This window comes from Balaenoptera ricei, chromosome 14, assembly GCF_028023285.1.
Source record: "Balaenoptera ricei isolate mBalRic1 chromosome 14, mBalRic1.hap2, whole genome shotgun sequence".
Taxonomy (NCBI): domain Eukaryota; kingdom Metazoa; phylum Chordata; class Mammalia; order Artiodactyla; family Balaenopteridae; genus Balaenoptera; species Balaenoptera ricei.
Window position 1 is genome coordinate 7,057,315 of NC_082652.1, and position 16,558 is coordinate 7,073,872.

Below are 16,558 nucleotides of genomic sequence, written 5' to 3' on the forward strand. Positions count from 1 at the left end.
GGCCGCGGGGCCGGGGCCTCCCGGGCGGCGTGAGGCGGCGGCGGCCCAGCGCGGCCGAAGAGGACGAAGCCGCGCCGCGCGGAGTGGGGTGAGTGTTTCGGCGGCCCGGCCGGAAGGCGGCACGGCCGGGCCCCCTCCTCAGGCCCGCGCGGAGCCCCCGGGGAGGGGGAGGCGGGGGCCGGGCGCGGGGCGGGGACCCCGGTCGGGCGGCGGCTCCCGGAGGCCCAGGCCCGCCTGCCCGCCGGCCCGCGCGCTCGGCGGGAGGGAAAAGTAGGAGACCCGGGCCCCGCCGCCCCGCGCGGGGAGGAGGGTCTGGCGCGCGGGGATCCCGGGCTCAGGGAATCGCCCCCAGCCCGGCCCCCCGGGAGGCGCTGGCCCTCGGGATTCAGGGGGGGCCCCCGACGCTAATGCCGAATTTCCGTCGGTTCCGGCCGGGGCGCGGAGGACTCCCCTCCCCCAGTGACAAGTGTCACGGCGGCCAAGGGGCAGGTGTGTGTGCAGTGCTGGGAAGGGGCCGGGAGGAAGTGGTGGCCACAGCTCTCGGTCTAGCCTTCTGGGCTTCCCGCCTCCACCTGGACAGCCCTCCAGCGCTGGCCTGGCTGGGTGGGTGTCCGGGGCCTGCGCCCCCGGGGTGCGGCCCTCAGAGAGGGGGCCAGGACTTGGAAGAAGTGCTGCCGGTGTCCCCCTCGCTGGAGGAAAATCTGGCCCCTCTCCAACCCGTGAGTCTCCCTTTGCTGTTGTAACCTGAGGGGCCGGCGCTGTGTCAGAGCGGCGAGCTTCCTCCCTAACCCCTCAGCCTTGCTTGTCAGGGGCAGGGCTGATGGGGGACCTGGGGAGAGGGAAGCTCTAGTGCCCGCCTCCCCCATAACGTGTAGCTAATTCCGCCGGGAAACCTCAAATGGACATTCTAAATAAATAGCGTGTGTTTGCTAGGCAAATGTCATTTCAAGGCAAATCTTTAGCTCTCTTTTCAACGCATTTGCTGCCCCTGCGTAAATTCCAAATTCCTCATCCTACACTCCTCTCCCTGCCTCTGAAATATGGGCTGGGGCAGTTCTCCAAAGTCTCAGGCCTACCTGCGTCTTCCCCTTCAGAATCAGGGTTCTTCAAAGGGGACCTCCTCTGAGCATCTTTCTTGGTCCCCTCCTAGCTCTCTCCCCAGCCCCTACCTGGGAGCCACTGGGGCTATAGGCTAGAGCGCCCCCCTCCTTTCTGAAGGGAATGTGGTAAATGCTCCCCTTCATCTGAATCTCCCTTGCCGCCAAGCCCCCAGCGTGACTCATCTCTGCTCTGAGCTCCCACTGCACCTTATCTGTGTCTCTTGTGTGACTCTTATCACCGCCTGCCTTATTTTATAGTTACTTTTGGGCCTGGCTTATCTCCCCAGCTGGATTGTGAGCTCCTGGAGGATGGAGGACAGGGGTGGAGTTTGATTCATCCCTGGTCCCCAGCCCTGGGTCAGCACCCTGTGTACCGTCAGCGTCAGTGTCTGGATGGGCTAGAAGCCCCCTCCCCAGCTTGCCTCTGGGGACCTAGCTTATCTGACTCCTGGACAGTCCCTGTTAAACTCTTCTTCTTCCTCTGTGATCGGAGGAGATTCCCAGCCCTCTCCCTTTGCGGAGAGAAACACAGTGAGTTAGGAAGGGCTGTTTTTCTTACAGGGAGGGACTTGCCAGATGACTAGGACAGTACATGCTCTGCTATGACGATGGCCAGGCACAGACTCTGGGCTCTCTGGGCGCTGGGTGTGGAATGGGCTTCTCTCTTTGGCCTTCTGCACTCGCCGTGCAAGGGATGCAGCAGGGTAACTGAACTGTGGGAGTCAAGGCTCCAGGCCTGGTCGTCCCATAAGGTCGTACGAGCTTCACTGAGTCACTTGGTTTCTCATGATCTTGGCTGGTCCTTCCTTATGGAATCTGAAAGAAAATTCCTCTGCTTATATGAGGCCCTGTAGGATTTGGGCCTTGCGTCCTCTGCCTTAATGACTGTTCATTACCGAGACCCAGGCTTGTTGTCTTCATTGGCCTTCCCAGGTGGAGTCCATCACCTCCACCTTTGTGCCACCCTAATCTAACTTACGCAGAACGGCAGTTAAATGTTACTCTGTGCCTCCCTGCTAGACTGAGCTCCTGTGAGATCAGCGCTCAGTCTCATTTCTCTGCATCCCCCATGCCTGGCGCATGGGAGGCTCTAGGGAAAATGTCTGTCGGTTAAGTGGTGAGGAGCTAAGAGCCCTTGTCCCAAGTTGACTGTACATCCTCTCTCACTGGAGCCCAGCTTTGCCTGCCTCCATATCTAGAGGCCTCTTTTAAAACCAGGCAGATGTTCTCTTAACCATTGCATCCCGTTAAGGCTTTTCGGCTTGGTCCCTGAGAAGAGCCAGTCGTGGAGAACGTACAGTTCATTTGTAGAGATTAGAAGAGGAAACTTCTGGTGATGGACTTCCCTGGTGGCGCAGTGGTTAAGAATCCGCCTGCCAATGCAGGGGCACGGGTTCGATCCCTGCTCCGGGAAGATCCCACATGCCGCGGAGCAACTAAGCCCGTGCGCCACAACTACTGAGCCTGCGCTCTAGAGCCCGCGAGCCACAACTACTGAAGCCCGCACGCCACAACTACTGAAGCCCACGTGCCTAGAGCCCGTGCTCCGCAATGAGAAGCCACCGCAATGAGAAGCCCGCGCACTGCAACAAAGAGTAGCCCTCGCTTGCCGTAACTAGAGAAAGCCCGTGCAGCAACGAAGACCCAACGCAGCCAAAAATAAATAAATAAATTTATTTAAAAAAAAAAAAAGAAGAAGAGGAAACTTCTGGTGCTTCATGATCGCTGCATTGCTGCTTTTGGAGAAGACAGTGGCGGGGGGGCGGCGGGCATGTGCTCTGTCATGGAAGGACGGTGATCTTACGCCTGCGTCCTCAGACATGGGCAGGAGAGGTGGTCAGCCTTGCAGACAGCCCTCCTGAAACCTGCTCACCAGGACCCCCTGCCACTAAGTGGTCTTCAGGTAGCTTCTCTGTAGGTCCTTCCGTCGATGTTTGTTAGGCTTTCACTGGGTACCCGGGATGTGATCCAATAGAGCCATGGGGGCCATGGCAAATCCTAGTCTGGCTTTGCTCTAAAACCAGGGCTGACTGTAACGTGGGGCGTTGCCCCCTCTCTGCTCAAGTCTTCTTACAGAGTCTCTTATGAAAAATTTCTTTTAGAATTTACGGCCAGGTAAGATTTGCCCCCCTGTGTGCGGGGAATGTAGGTTGCTTCTTCCTTTGACAATGAGAAGGAAGGTGGGGAAGGAAAACATGTATGGTTTGTGTACTGCACGCGCACAGCGTGCACGAGGCTTCCCCACGAACCCTGCGTGGTAGATGGTGTTCTTCCTCCATTTTCCCAGAGAAAGAAGTCAACTGATTTGCCCTAAGGCACTCCGGGTTTGTACCCAGTTCTGCCAGACTCTTCCCATTCCACCCACACTGTCTTTCCAACTGATTATGGTCACCTCCTCCTCCCTGGCTTCCAGGATGCTGGGAGCACAATGCGATATTTTCATGTAGCGACTGTATTCACTTACCCTTGTGGTCAGCATACTTATTTCTACTTTACTGTCTGTCTACGTGCACGTGTATATGTAAGTGTATCTGTATTCTTCTATCTGTATTCTTTATAACTCATCACAAAAGGTTTCTGGAAAACTGGACAGATAAGAGTTGAATACAATATGTAACATTGCACCTAAAACTTAGGCCGACTCACGGTGTGGTTAGGGAGATGCGCCCTAACGGGTTACCTAACGGGTAACACCGGGAATGTGAGATAAGTGTTGCTTAAACAGCAGACAGGCTTCAGAGGAGGAGACACCCTTTCTGGGTAAGGCGGTCAGGGTTGACTTCCTGGAAGAGGCTGGATTTGAAGGAGGCCTTGAAGAATGGGTGGAGTTTTGATAGTCACAGCACCTGGAAAGGTGTGTAGGATTTAGAGTCAAATTTGTGGTTATCAACACAGCCCTACCGGAAAAGGTTCCTGCGTGAAAGGATAGAATCAGTCTGGAGGGAAAGTGGGGAGCCCGGTGGTGCCTTTTCAAGTCTTCTCCGGCCCTGCTGGAGGGTCTGGGAACACTGGAGCTGGGAGGGCTGTACCCCATTAAGGATGAGAGGGCGAGGCTGACAGAAGAGCAGTGCCCAAGACCTGCCCTGCAGCCTGGAACCCAGGTCCCTAATTACCAGCTTGGTGCTGGCTCTTGATACTGGCAAAGTTGAAGTCGGACAGCAGCCCTGTACATCAGCCCTTTTTTCCTGTCAAACGGGTACAGGGGTACTGTCTTCCTCACGCCCAGCCCAGCAAACACCAAGAAAAACCCCTGCTAAACCTTTATGACCAAAGGCAGAAAGAGCACTGTTGGGGAGGAGAGCTGGCATTCACTTCAATTACTCATATTAACAACTGCCCTTGGGACTTCCCTTGTGGTCCAGACTCTGCGCTCCCAATTCACGGGGCCTGGGTTCCATCCCTGGTCAGGGAACTAGATCCCTCATGCAGCAACTAAAGATCCCGCATGCTGCAACTAAGACCTGGCACAGCCAAATAAATAAGCATTAAAAAAACAAATGTAGAGACGTGGATGGATCTAGAGACTGTCATACAGAGTGAAGTAAGTCAGAAAGAGAAAAACAAATATCGTATATTAACGCATATATGTGGAACCTAGAAAAATGGTACAGATGAACCCGTTTGGAGGGTAGAAATAGAGACACAGATGTAGAGAACAAACGTATGGACACCAAGGGGGGAAAGTGGCGGGGGGGGGGGTGGTGGTGGTGGGATGAATTGGGAGATTGGGATTGACATGTGTACACGAATATGTATAAAATAGATAACTAATAAGAACCTGCTGTATAAAAAAATAAAATTCAAAAATTCAAAAAAAAGTAAAATAAAATTGCTTTAATCGTTTAAAACCAAAAAATATAGTTACTGTTGAAATAAAGTTCGTCAGAATAATAATTAAATTTGAAAAAAATAAAAAAACAAAAAACTGCCCTTGCCAGAGGATAGAAACAAAATGAACCAACAGGCAGGGTTCCAGCAACAGACAAATCAAACCCAAGCAAGAGCTTTGGGGAAGAGCATCAAGAAGGCAGTTTCGCACCCTCTCCTCGCTGAAGCCCAGAAGTCCCAGTCCCGTTTCCCTCTTGTGGGAAGGTGTTAGGAGTTGGGAGTGCAGGGGAAAGGCAGAGAGTTACTAAAAGAAGCCGCAGGACTCGGGGACCCCGAGGCTGATTTCCATCTCGGAGTGATGCTGATAGGCCAGGTGTGGATACGTCAGCTGCAGGAGCGATGGCCTCACAGAGCGGAAGCCCTCGAATATAATACATCCTAGGTCACGTGTGCACACAGTCCATGCCCATTCCTGGCAGTTCTGTAAAGTGCCCTGAACCACTGCTCTTAGGGGAAATACGGAGTTAGGTTCCTGCCAGCCTCTGGTCACAATGTGTTTGTCCACTGATCATAACTCTCTTATGTGTGTTTCTCTTTAAAGATGCCTTATTTAGTATATATTATTGATTCATTAATTGAACTCAGCCAACAGCACTATCACTCACGCCTGAGCGAAGCTCATCTCACACACGAGTTTTCTCCATAAGGCACATCACAGCCTTCTCGGCTCTGAGCACTAGACCGTGCTTCAGCTTCATGCTCAGGGCCATGTTAAATCACTAACAAAAAAAGCACAAAAGTGTGAAAACTGTGGCAGTAAATGGATCACGGAAAGGACACTTGTTGACAGTTTGAACTGAAACGAAAGGCAGAGGGCCACCTTGTTTGACCTGTGCTGCACGTTGGGTGACTCAGTACCCGCCGCCCCCCCCCCCCCCCCCCCCCGCCCCGCCGGCCGTGCATGTCTGCAAATGACTTCATAAGCACCGCGATCGTCAGTTTCTGGGTTACAAGTAAACTGTAGCAAGTGGGCGGATTCGTAAATACCGGAATCCGTGAAAAACGAGTACTGAGTACCAACAGTTTATACAAAGTAGTTCCACAACACAGCATTCCGGAGAGATAAGGAGGGACTGTTGCCACATTTTACAGAAAGGAAACAGGCTCAGAGAGGTAGGTGACTTGTTGGAGCTTGCACAGATAGCTGGGGCCGAGCCAAGACTTGCACCCACTCCTGGCTGATCCCAAGTGTGGTTCTTTCCTCTCAGCTCCTGCAGCATTCGCGATGAGATTCTTTCTTCCTCGTGCTACCCCCCCACCCCCGCCGCAGTGACCCATCTGCCGTCTTTGTCATTGTGTTTGCCCCCATGGTAACTCCAGCATACAGAACGGGGCCCCTCGTGGACGCTCAGTAATTACTTGGTGAATGAAGGCTGGGGCCACAGTTTCTTGTGTTTGCTCTATCTTGGGTGCCAGAGGAAGGAGAAATATCCGGGCATAGGCTCCCCACCTTGCCCTCCTATATCCCTTCCAGAAGGGCGCCCATCTCCCCTTTCCACAGCCCGCAGGCAGGAGGTCCCGTGTTCTTGCACACAAGGGGGTGTCGGCAGCCCCACGTCTAACAGAACTAACTGGTCTTTGCTGGGAGGCGCCAAGGGCAGCCCTTCGCCCAAAGGAATGATCCTTTTTTTTTTTTTTTTTAAGCTTTTACCATTTAAAAAATACATATATATTTATTTATTTGGCTGCACCGGGTCTTAGTTGCAACACGGAGATCTTTGTTGCCGTGTGCAGGATCTTCCTTGCAGCATGCAGGGTCTTTAGTTGCAGCCTGCGGGATCTAGTTCCCTGACCTGGGATCAAACCGCAGCCCCCTGCATTGGGAGCATGGAGTCTTAACTGCTGGACCACCAGGGAAGTCCCAGAAATGATTCTCTTGAGGCATTTCGGGCCAGCATGGGGCTTCCTGGGGCCCCAACCCTCAAATCCTGGCTTTCTTACTCCTTCTTACTCCTGGAAACCTTTCCAAAAATGTTCTGCCTTGTGTGCCCTGTGAAGAGTTGGTACATAAGTAATAGGGATTATTGCTCTTTCTTCTCTCCGAGGATCTTTATTTCCCTTTTTGGAAATGGTTCCCCGCGAAGGATGGAGTTTTCTCTCTCTGCATCTGGGGGGCATTTGCCCCAGGTCTCTGTAGGGTCTGGCTGACTCATCAGCTGGGCTGTGGAGCAGGACGAGAGCTCTCTCCCGCTGCTGCCCTGCTGGACTGAGTCAGGCCCTGCAGCCTCCTGGCCTCACCTGGCCACGGTCCACGAAGGAGTCAGGCCCCAGGGAGCGCCCACCAGGCGCCAGGGCCCTGCGTGAGGCGGGTGCAGGGAGGGCTACTCCGTGGGTGCTGCCAGCTGTCCCTCTGCTATCTCTTTACGGACCCTTGAAAACCCACCTTGAAGGGTGGGGGGCGGGGGTGGGCATCGGGGTAGAAATAGGTGGCCATTCCCATTTCCAACGGGGAGCAGCTTCCATCCGGGCGCGGGGCTGCCGGGGAGGCGGGGCTTCCCGCAGATGGGGAGGCGCGGTCAAGGCCGGTTTATCGCTGGCTGGCCCATTGCGCTCTTCTGTCCTGCTGGGCACTTCGTGAGAGTTGACTTTGCACTTGCAGGTTTTGGGTTTTTTTTTTCCATAAGAGGGAGAAAAACCAAACATTTTCTGCAATTAGAATTTTTCCCTCTTGGGTCATCACAATGGACAAAAAGCATTTAAGTCTTTTGAAAACCACACGGAAGCAGGAGCCCGGGGGACCGTTCAGTTGGCAGGGACGGCCAGCCATGGAGGCAGTTCGGCGGGCAGGCTCTTGCATAAGGAAGCAGCTATTTCACATTTATTTGGGGTTTGCTTCTTGCAGCATATTTCAATTAGTTCATCAGTGCTGTGCATCTGACAGGCCACACGTTCACTGTGGTTGAGCCATCTGGGAGGTGGGCGGCCTGCAGCCTTCCCCATGGCAGTCGGTAACTACCAGTTAGAAGGAAATTTGTTTGATGTGTTTAAGAACCCAACACTAAAACACCATTAATAACAAAAGCTTCAAGAGTTCTGAAAGCATTCCCCCTTGTTGAGCCATCAAATGGACATGCATAACTTAAGACCTCATTTCTTCCCCTACTCCTGTGACATTTTCCAACCCAGTGAAGCAGAGTTCTGAAGTGGCTTGTTTCATTGGTCCAGAGCACGATTTGCATTAACCTGGTGTGGAAAGGAGCTCATTAATTTATACTTGGGGGCCACGCAGCCTGGGCATTTGCTGCCAGGAGTAGCAAGGGAGGTGGTGAACAGATCCCCACATCAGTATTCAGCTGAGCTCCCAAGCTGCTCGTTTCATTTCGGGTCCCAGCCTCACTCGGGTGACTCACCCGCGCATCGTGAGGTTGTGGTGATGCATGCTGACCAGCGCATCTGCCTTGCACTCCTTGGGTACCAAGGTTTAGAGCACCAATTACACCCATTTCTCTCTCTTTTTACCTCTGTTATTTCTCCTGGCAAACTGTCCCCTTTCCTGAGGAATGTTCTGTCTGACTTTCCAGCAGGGAGGAAAAGAGGAATTCAGCATCTTAGGAGAATAGGGGAGCAGGAAGGAGCATGGGGAAAAACCAAGTCCAAGGGTTTGATCTTTCAGGAGGAATGACTTTCCGTTTCCCTGAAACTTTACCACCCCAGGCTGGGCGTGGAGCAGGATTGAGACTCACCACACGGTTGTAAACTGGAGGCCGGCTTGTGAAATCTGGGATGTTCGGTTCACTCAGGTTTGTCCTGGTGGCCTGGGAGCTGCAGGACTGGTGTTTGGAGGGTTTAGGCTGATAATGGCACCCGTCCTGTACCCAACCAGGTTGATGCTTCATGATAGACTTCTGGATACTGAGATTCCTGCCCAGGGAGAAGGCGGCAGCCCTTCCCTCTCCAAACCATAGGGATCCCTGGTCTAGCCCAGCTGCTCTGCAGGCTGAGGGACCTTGGCTTATTTGTCTTTGAGCCCCTGGTGCCCGGCATAGTGGCCTGGTGGTGACTCAGGGCCCGATGACCATTTGCGGGGAGGCGGTGGCTAGAGGTCCAGAGGCAAAGCGGCCTTTCTCATTCATCCACCTTTTGTGTAACACCCTCCATGGCATGGAGTGCTTCTGCCCGTTTTGCTTCATTTGATACCCAGAAGTGCTGCTGTGCCCATTTTACAGGTGAGGAAACTGAGGCTCGAAAAGGTCATGATTTGGCACCCAGTGCTTTCAGCTGTCGTGTTTCATACACGGGCACACTACAGCTCAGGGAGGTCATGATTTGGGCCAACCACAGAGGAGGTTACCTGCTGGCCAGGATTCTTGTCCTAATCGGGGTCCTCGATTCTTCAAGTTCATGTTGTCACGTCCGTTATATGGCCCGTGCCATGTTGTTACATTGTTGTTTTTAAAATCCATCAGGGGAAGTCCCTGGTGGGTCAGTGGTTAGGACTCTGCACTTTCACTGCTGAGGGCCCGGGTTCGATCCCTGGTCTGGGAACTAAGATCCCGCAAGCCACGTGGTGTGGCAAAAAAGAAAAAAAAAAAAAAAAAATCCATCAGTATTTCCTGATCTAGTTCAGTCTGAACAGTGCCCAGAAGCTTTCAGTTTGGGTTTGTGTGAGTTTTTTGTTTCTTTTCTTTTTTTCCAGAGAGGAAAACAGAATTTCTCTTCTTTTGTTCTGTAGCTTTTGCTCTTCAAAGAGGCCAAAAGGCACCATGGATTTAGAGCGGGATTAGATTCCCCAAGATAGGGTTGCATGCTCTGGGGTCACGGCCATGTACATACATGAGTTGGAGGCCCCATTGGCATCCTGTTGTCAAGTCTTGTAGCCACACGCCTAGGAGGCTGTGGTCAGAGGCTCCACCAGTTGTGTGTCTTTGAGGTCTTGGGAAGTGGTGCCTTTTCCTTCCCTCAGGTCAGAGCTGCTTTCAGACTGGCTGAGTTAGGAACCCCGTTTATGGGGGTAGGACAGACATGTTTTTAAAAGGGCACAGTTCAGAGTGGGCTGGGGCTTGTCCATGAGGGTGGGCCCTGCTCACCACCCACTCTGGGTCCTCAGCTGGGGCTGGGTCAGTTTGCTCTGGGTTTTTCCCCTCCTCCTGCCCCACTTCTGACCTTTTCCTTGCTCATTAGAGAAAGAGCAGGGACCCAAAGTGGCCTGGTCAGGACGCAGCAGCAGGTAGGGAAGGAGGTGGAGGCCAACGCTTTGTCTCTCCCACCTGCACCGCAGTTGGCTGCCTTGCTCTGTCCTCTGAGCTGGGAGAGCTGAAGGGCCTGTGGCCGCCAGGTGGAGAAGAGACACAGGTGGGTCCCCGTGGGAGCCTCTGGCTCAGGCCGGGGTCCCTTCAGCAAGAGTTAGAGGGTCTGCTTTTCCCTGGGGCTCCCCACACTGTATGAGCCACTCCCTGGACTGTCGTTATCTTGGTGTAGCTCCCGGGGCCCAGGCGTCCCAGCTGGGCGGGGCAGGGGCTCCCAGAGGCAGGGCAGAGTTATACCTTTTTGGCTTCCTCGGAGCACCTTGCCTTGTTCTGAAATTGGAAGAGGGTTTAATGAAGCCTCTGACGAAAAAAAACTTGGGGAAGGTGGTCTGGCCTACCTGCTCTCCCAGGAGGCTGCCTTCCAGATTTCTCCTACTCTCACTAGAATCCTAACCTGCTCGGAAGGACACACACACAGAAGGATTCCAGTCCCCTGGCTGTGCTCAGGCCTGGACGCAGAGGGAAAATGGAGGTTCCAGTGTGTGCAGCGCACGGAAGGGGCAGGAAGGGCCGCTGGACAGATGCCCAGCAGAAAAAGAGGGCACCGGGTGAGGCTTTGGATGCAGGAGGAGAGAAGGCCAGAGAACGGGAGAGTTTCTTTCCTTTCCTTCTTTTTTTTTAAATTGAAGTGAAATTCATGTAACATAGAACTGACCATTTCTAAATGTGCAATTCAGTGTCATATAGCGCATTCACAATGCTGTGCGGCCACCACCTCTGTCTAATTCTAGAGCATTCTCACCACCCCAAAAGGAAACCCCAGGCCCATTAGCAATCATCCTCCATTCTCTCTCCTCCCCTGGCCCTTGGCCGCCACTAATCTACTTTCTGTCTCTATAGATTTACCTATTCTGGATATTTCACATAAATGGAATCGTACAACGTGTGACCTTTTGTGTCTGGCTTCTTTCATGTAACAATGTTTTCGAGGTTTATCCATGTTGTAGCATGTATCAGTACTTCATTCTTTTTTTTTGAGTGGTGAAATACACATAACATCAAATTTACCATCTTAACCATTTTTCAGCATACAGTTCAGTGACATTAAGTACATTCACATCGTTGTGCAACCATCACTGCCATCCATGTCCAGAACTTCTTCGTCTTCCCAAACTGAAGTTTTGTCCCCATTAAACAACAACTTCCCATTTCCTCTTCCCTCCAGCCCCTGGCACCCACCATTCTACTTTCTGTCTCTGTGAATTTGACTCCTCTGGGTACCTCGTATAAGTAGAATCATACAGTGTGTGTCCTTTCACGTCTGGTTTATTTCACTGAGCAGAATGTCCTTCAGGTTCATCCATGCTGGAGCCTGTGTTAGAATTTCCTTTCTTTTCAGGACTGAGTAATATTCCACTGTATAGACAGACCACCTTTTGTTTATCTGTTCATCTGTTGATGGACACTTGGGCCATTTCTGGGCCAGCGAGATGTTGACTTTGGCTTGCCCCTGGATTGGGGAACAGTGAAAGACAGCTGAACTAGGAGGGCCTAGGGGTCTGGGAGGCAAGAGCTGCACCATTTCCAAGATGAATGGCCTTTGATGATCGCGCCTTTCTGTGCCTCGGTTTCTGTATCCATCCAACAGGGGCAGTGATGGTCCCGCGCAGGGGAGGATGCAGTGAGAGTCTGGATGAGAGGGTGGTTTTGTGGGCTGTCAGTTGTCCTGCACACGTGAGCTGCTGTCTTCCTGGACAGGGACAGCCCTGATCTTCATCAGTCATAGGCTGTGAGGGTTGGCGGTGCCTGGCCCTCCACCCTCCTGGGGCTCACTTGTGACTGCCACTTGCTGGGAAGTTCCCTCCCTTGCAGAGGTTCCAGAGCCAGCCCCACAAGAAGGTGTGTCCTGCCTCTTAGTGGCCTTCTGAGCACTTGCTGACTCCCAGCTGATAGTAGTAGGGGAGCCGGGAACACATGGTTCCCTGCAGCACTGTCTCCTGGGCCCCTTCCTTGGAGCTCCAGGAAATCGAAGCCAGGAGGATGACATTGGCAGCCTCCTGGGGTGGCTGAGTCAGAGCAGAAAGTCAGGCTGGAATTCACTAAGTCACACTTGCCTTCATTAGGCTAATTAACTTTCGATGTGAATTAGCTCTGTGAGCTGATTTAGGAAATCCATTACCGGGCCGGGCCAATTCCATGTGCAGTGGTGCCTAGGAGGCTGTGCCGTGCATTTCCATACCCACCAATTAAGGCTGCTTAATTATTAACTTAGGGCTACGTGACTAACGAGGAGTTGCACTTGTTGTGTGCTATTTGAGAATTTTAAGGCCGTTTAAAATTAGCCGTAATATAGTTAATAATCATACTAGGAATCATACGTTGTGATCCGTGTTATAGTTTATTCGGAAGATAAGCTGAGGCTGAGGGTTGATTTGTGGAAGGTCATGTAGATGGAGAGTGGGGCGGGGGGCATTCAGTGTGTGCAAAGTGCTGGCTAATACAGAGAGTTTCCAGCTGATGCACAGCTGGCACCTTGAAAGACTGCTTTCAGTTGGGATGTCCATTCACTATTGGGTTCTCAGGCTGGCCCGCCAACAAGAACATGACCCACTGGGCCACTGAATGATTGAGCTCTTGGGACACTTACTCTACTAGCTAGGTCCTCAATGGACCTCTGCAGTTAACCCCATTGTACAGATGAGAAAACTGAGGCCCAGAGGGGAAAGCTGGCTTCCCCAAGGTCACATGGCTGGTAGATTCAAATCCAGGCAATCTGGCTCTGAAGCTCTCGGCTAAACGGCTACTTTAGACCATTTACCACACACTGCACCCATTTTGGAGTTAAGTAGGTTTTTGAGAGCCTACCTGGGGAGCTAAGCGTTTTGTAAATCTTCTTCTTTTTTTAAGTGAGGAAACTCAAAAACCCTTGGTGCCTTTGGAAAAGGAACACTTCTTACTTTGAAGGCTTAAGAGGTACCTCCGGGGGCCTGCCATGGATGGGGTGCTTGTGCGTGTGTGGGAACGTTTGTGCCCGGAGGTCAGCGTGCCTTTTGCTTGCTGGCGTGACTCACACGGAGCCGGTTTGTCTCGGAACCCGTGGGTGACGACCGTGGAAAACTCTTTCGTGGGAGCACAGATGGTCTGTCGTTCCTGGTGTCCCAGGTGTGCTGTCCCCCGTTCTCAGGGCGGAGGGGCCTTCCTTACTGTTTAGGTGTTGGCCACTGAGCATCACCGAGCTCTCCTGCAGCTGCAGCTGAGCAGATGGGGGTTTCAGAAGGTGGAGGCTTTATTTTTAGCCCCACATCTTCTGTGATTCTGTCACTATGGAGATGCCGGCTGGGGGCCCATGAGGCTCCGTGCTTTTCCTGCCAGCGAGGAAAGAGGGTCCTCTTTCTTTTCTGGAACGTGGCCTGGGCTGCTCGGTGGAGACCTCAGTCACTGTGTGTGTGTGTGTGTGTGTGTGTGTGTGTGTGAGAGAGAGAGAGAGAGACAGACAGACAGACAGACAGACAGACAGACAGATGTTGCTGCTGCTGTAGAAGAACTCGCCCTGGGCCCGCACCCTGCGTGGAGCCCGGTGTCCACAGCCATCTTGTGCTTTGGCTGAACTGCACTGGAGTCCGGAGGCTCCACTTCAGCTGTGCTGTGTGACCTTGGGCAGGGTTGCCTCATTTCCCCGGGTCTTCATTTCCTCCCCTGAAAATTTGAGATGCTAATTCCTGCCACATACCTGCTTCTCTGGATCTGGTGACATAATTGATTTGGGCAAACTTTGAATCCACAGTGAGGTTCAAGTGCTGTGTGTGTATGTGTATTTGTGTGTACACTGGTGTGTGTGTGTGTGTGTGTGTGTGTGTGTGTCCAGTAATTATTCTGATGCCAAGGCTACCCTCAAAAGGTCATCTAGAATTTTTTCTACTCCTTCTTTGTCTTTCTACTTTTTCCTGTATTTTGGCTTCTCCATTCAAAGGCTGAGAAAGAAGAGGTTGAAGCGGAAAGTATTCTAGTCCTGCCCATACATTATCATAAAAGATCTATCAAGGGAGGTTGAAACCACCCCCCTTTCTACCACCTATGTGTCTCCCCTGTAGAGTTTCTGAAAATACTCTTCCTTCTGTTGCTGTCACAGATTCACAGCCCCGCCTCCTGCGGGAAGTGCACTGGGCTCGTTAGCTCTGTTCCCACAGAGGACAGACCTGAGGCTCAGAGTGGTTAAAGTATTTGACCAGCGCTGCACAGCCATAAGCACCGGTGCTGGAACTGGAACGGGATTCTCTTGACTCCCCAGCCCGTGCTCCTGCAGCTCTGCACAGAACGGTGGGCCGAAAGCACACGGACACCAGCGGGCTGTGTCTGGGGCTCCTGCGGCACTAGCCTCCTCCCTTCTTCTGAAATCTCCGGCTTGGCTATAATCCCAAAGCAGAAAATAACAAGTGTTGACGAGGATGTGGAGAAATGGGAATCCTTGCGCCCTGCTGGCGGGAATGTGAAATGGTGCAGCCGCTGTGGAACAGTTTGGTGGGTCTGCAAACAGTTAAGCGCAGTTACTGGAAATTCCCTGGCAGTCCAGTGGTTAGGACTCCGCGCTTTCACTGCTGAAGGTGCGGGCTCCATCCCTGGTCGGGGAACTAAGATCCTGCAAGCGTGCGTGGTGCGGCCAAAGAGAAAAATAAAACCCACAGAGTTACCTACTGATGAATGGATAAACAGAATGTGGTCTGTCCCTACAATACAATATTACTAGCAGTGCTACTCCTGGTTTATTATACTCCAAAACATTGAAAGCAGGGACTCAAGCAGGTACTTATACACCTATGTTCACAGCAGTATTATTCACAATAGCCAGAAGGTGAAAACAACCCAACCTATCAGCTGATGAATGGATAAACAAAATGGGGTATATCCATACGATGGAACATTACATGGCCACGAAAAGGAATGAAGCACTGACACAGGCTACCGCACGGATGAACCTCAAAAACAGAATGCTGAGTGAAATAAACCAGACACGAAAGGACAATATTGTATGATTCCACTTGTGTGAGGTGCCTAGAAGAGGCAGATTCAGAGACAGAACGGAGAATGGTGCTCACCAGGGACTGGGGGTCGGGGTGGGGAGCGGGGTGTTAGTGGGGACAGAGCTTCTGTTTGGGGTGATGAAAATGTTCTGGAAATAGCAATAGTGGTTGCACAACACTGGGAATATCATCGATGCCACTGAACTGTACACTTAAAAATGATTAAAATGGGAGACCTCCCTGGCAGTCCAGTGGTTAAGACTCTGCGCTTCCACTGCAGGGGGGCACGTGTTCGATCCCTCGTTGGGGAACTAAGATCCCACATGCCTGAGCTGTGCGGCCAAAAGAAAGAAAAAAAAAAGATTAAAATGGTACCCAAACAAAACTCTCAGGCTTGTGCTAGAACCTCAGGTGGGCCTTGGGCTGGACCACACCTTGCTTTTGCCTATGAGACGCCCACACCTGTGGCCTGGCCAAGGTCCCCCAGCTCAGCAGCGAGTCTGCACCCCAGGCTCTCGTGCCCCCCGGGGGAGGCACCCTGGCAGCCACTGGCCGGGCCCGATCGCTGTGTGTGAACGACATCTGTCTCTATGGAACGCTTGTGCACCTGACGTCGGGCATGGCCTTTTATGGCTCTCTCTCGCTCTCAGGGAGTGGAAAGATAAATACCTTTTCAAAGACCGGATGCCAACTGCCTGGGGTCCCCACAGCTGCAGAGCGAGTGGGAGATGGGCCTGCCGGGGGCAGGTGCTGCAGCCCCAGGGGAGCTGGGAAGTGTGCCAGAGAATCACCCACGCCCCCCCATGCAGACAGCCAGGCAGATTTGGAGTGTGATTCTGCCGCAGACCTGCTCTCTCTTGGAGCTGCTGTGTCCTCACCTGCCTTTTGGCTGATCCTGATGTTTAAAGGACAATGTGTATGGAAGTGCCTAGCGTGGTACCTGGTGCCTCGCAGCTTAATGAAGCTTGGGTTCCTGTGTCTGGCCCGGGGAGGTACGGCGATGCTCGGTCACAGGCTATGGGCGGCATGGCGGCTGGGAGGACGAGGCCTGTTGATTGGGGGGGGGGAGGATGATGTGATTTGAGGGATTCCAGGCCAAACACTCCCTCTGCCTCCCAGGGCCCCCTGTTCCGTGGGGAAAGCCCTGGGGCTCCTAACCCAGGGCTGTGTAACCAAGCACCACAAACTGGGTGGCTTAAAATGATAGGAATTATTCGTTCTCAGTCCAGGAGACCCCAAGTCCAAATTTAGGATTGGTTCCTCCTGTGGGCGTGGGGGGAGAATCTGTCCCATCCCTCGCTCCCAGCTTCTGGTGGTGGCCGGCCATCCTCAGTGTTCCTTGGCTTATAGCTGCATCCCTCCCATC

At 52.7% G+C, this 16,558-nt stretch overlaps 1 protein-coding gene across 2 annotated transcripts in view; it reads left to right on the plus strand.

The window, feature by feature from the left end:
• PITPNM2 (phosphatidylinositol transfer protein membrane associated 2) overlaps nucleotides 1-16,558 on the plus strand; it is a 142,464-nt gene continuing 125,906 nt past the window's right edge. Inside the window, exon 1 of one of the 2 annotated variants that reach the window (XM_059895698.1) lies at nucleotides 1-88. The gene's annotated coding sequence lies outside the window, so the exon portion shown is untranslated. Of the gene's footprint in view, nucleotides 89-497; nucleotides 720-16,558 lie in introns of those variants that run through there. The other variant, XM_059895701.1, reaches the window with a different exon arrangement.